Below are 3,279 nucleotides of genomic sequence, written 5' to 3'. Positions count from 1 at the left end.
GGTTCACTCTCTCTGTTTGGCCATCAGTCTGAGGATGGTACGTTGAGTTTCTAATCAGGGTCATTCTAAGAGACTCCTGAAACTGCTCCCAAAAGCGTGCTATGAACTGAGCTCCCCGATCAGGTATAATGGTCTTGGGTATCCCATGTAAGCGTACCACTTGATCAATGTAGATTTCTTATTATTTTTCTGCTCTATGAGTGGTATGTACTGGCAAGAAATGAGCTGCCTTAGTTAGTCTATCCTCAATCACCCAAATGAAATCATGGTGTCGAAAGGTATTGGGTAATCCAACAATAAAATCCATGCTGATATCTTCCCATTTTTCCAGGAGCGTATAGGAAATGGTTGCAAGGTGCCTGGTGTCTTCAAGTGACTTGCTTTGACCCTTTGGCAGGTGTCGCATTCAGACACGTGCTTAGCAATCTCCCTCTTCATCCTAGTCCACCAATAAAGTGATGGAAGGTCGTGATACATCTTTTTGCTTCCGGGGTGCATGGAGAATTTGGAGAGATGAGCCTTATCCAAAATCTTCTTCCTTAGGGCTTGATCCTTGGGAACAACAAACCGGTCCTCGAACCATAATGTACATTTATCACCCCATCTAATCCCTGGAGCAGCGATACTTACTCCAAGTAGCTCTCTAGGATCATATATCGTCCCCACAGAACAACACGAGTCTTTTTTGTCACTTTGTCCTCACCCATGCGCACCCGAGAAAACTTTCCAGTCGGTCACCCATCCCAAATTGCTCCAATACAAGCACGCTTAACTTGGAGGTTCTTTCGAGATAGACTTCTGAAAAAAGAAGATGCACCTTGTTGGTATGGATACTCTATTAATTCTAATAAGCCTTGGGCCAGGATATCACCATCCCAGGGGTCAGGATATCACAATCCACCCCCTTAGAAGATCGACGTCCTCGTCGGTCAACCCCAATCTAGGAACCTCCCCTCTTAGCCACGTCTGTGTGTCTATTGTCGTCATATGCCATGCCATGTGACCACTCCGGGCCCACATGCTCCATGCGCCATATACCCGAACCCCTAACCCACACACGCCTGTGAAATCGCGAGTGTCGGCTCGGATACCACTTGTAACACCCCGTCCAATCCCTGGACTGGCGGTACTTACTCCTGGCAGCTCTCTAGGATCATATATTGTCCCCACAGACCAACCCGTGTATTTTGTGCACACTTTGTCCTCATTCACACGCACCCGGGAAAACTTTTCGGTGGGTCACCAATCACAAATTGCTCCAAGTTAAGCACACTTAACTTGGAGGTTCTTTCGAGACAGACTTTCAAAAAAGAAGATGCACCTTATTGGTATGGATACTCTATTAATTTTGTTATGCCTTGGGCCAAGATATCACCATCCTAGGGGCTAGGATATCAGATATCCTGGCCCCTAGGATGACCCAAGGCTTAATAGAATTAATAGAGTATCCATACCAACAAGGTGCATTTTTTCTTTCGCAAGCCTATCTCGAAAGAACATCCAAGTTAAGCATCTTTGGCTTAGAGCAATTTGGGATGGGTGACCGACCGGGAAGTTTTCTTGAGTGAGCATGAGTGAGGACAAAGTGCGCACTAAAGACTCGTATTGGTCTGTGGGGATGATATATAATCCTAGAGAGCTGCCTAGAGTAAGTACCGCTGGTCCAGGGATTGGATGGGGTGTTACAAGTGGTATCAGAGTCGACCCTCAAGGTTTCATGGGCATGTGTGGGCTAGGGGTTTCGCGTATATTGCGCATGGCGCATGTGGGCCCGGAGTGGTCACATGGCATGCCATATGACGACACTAGACACACAGACATGGCTAAGAGGGGAGGTTCCTAGATTGGGGTTGACCGACGAGGATGTCGGTCTTCTAAGGGGGGTGGATTGTGATATCTTGGCCCCTGGGATGGTGATTTCCTAGCCCAAGGCTTAATAGAATTAATAGAGTATCCATACCAACAAGGTGCATCTTCTTTTTTGAAAGCCTGTCTCAAAAAAACCTCCAAGTTAAGCATGCTTGGCCTGGAGCAATTTGATATGGGTGACCGATCGAGAAGTTTTCCCAGGTGCGCATGAGTGAGAACAAATTGTGCACAAAAGACCCGGGTTGGTCGGTGGGGACAATATATGATACTAGAGAGCTGCCAGGCGTAAGTACTGCCGGTCCTAGGATTGGACGGGGTGTTACAATACCCTTGCTATCCTAACGGAAACATTTATACTTTTCCACTTTCTGGGTGATCATCTCCTTGGTGATTTGAACTCCCTTGTCCCCAAGTTGTGCCATGATGATCTGATCTTGCAAGGTTGGCTTGATTGAGATATAATCTAGAGTTCCCGGAGAAATTACTTCATGTTTAACTTGTTCAACTCGTCGCACAAGGTGGTGATGTGAGAATCCATGGTTAGACAGTTGCATTGAGATTTACGATTTAGAGCATCGGCTACCACATTTGCCTTTCCAGGGTGATAGTGGACTTCCATGTCATAATCCTTGATCAGTTCTATCCATCTCCTCTGTCTCATGTTGAGGTCAGCCTAGGTGAATATATACTTGAGACTTTTGTGGTCAGTGTAGATGTTACATTAGGTTCCCATCAGGTAGTGCTTCTAGATCTTTGGAGCGTGGACTACAACTGCTAGTTCCAAGTCATGGGTGGGATAATTCTACTCATGAGGCCTGAGTGCTCTAGACGCGTATGCGATGACATGGTTGTCTTGCATCAGAACACATCCAAGTACTGTACGTGAAGCATCGCAATATACGTCGAAAGACTTGGTGTTGTCGGGTTGTGCTAACACGGGTGCGGTTGTCAAGTGCTGCCTCAAGGCATGAAAGGCATTCTCGCATTTTTGACTCCACTCAAATTTGACTCCATTCTTCAAGAGCGCAGTCATTGGTTTAGAAATCCTAGGAAAATCCTGAATAAATTGTCGATAATATCTAGCTAATCCTAGAAAACTCTAAATCTGCCAGACCGTACTAGAAGGCTTTCATTCCATCACTTCTTCCACATTGTCGGCATCAACAGCTATCATTTCTTGCACCGTAGTAGGAGGCTTTAGCTAGAATTCACATTTCAAAGGCTTGGCATATAGGCAGTGATCTCGTAGGCGTTGGAGTACAATGTGCAGATGCATAGTATGTTCACCTTCATTCTTTGAATACACCAAGATGTCATCGATGAATACCACAACGAATTTGTCCAATTCAGGCTTGAATACCGAGTTCATCAAATACATGAAATAAGCTAGGGCGTTAGTCAATCCGAAAG

Source organism: Zea mays, chromosome 3 (assembly GCF_902167145.1).
Source record: "Zea mays cultivar B73 chromosome 3, Zm-B73-REFERENCE-NAM-5.0, whole genome shotgun sequence".
NCBI lineage: Eukaryota > Viridiplantae > Streptophyta > Magnoliopsida > Poales > Poaceae > Zea > Zea mays.
This window is presented reverse-complemented; position numbering follows the sequence as displayed.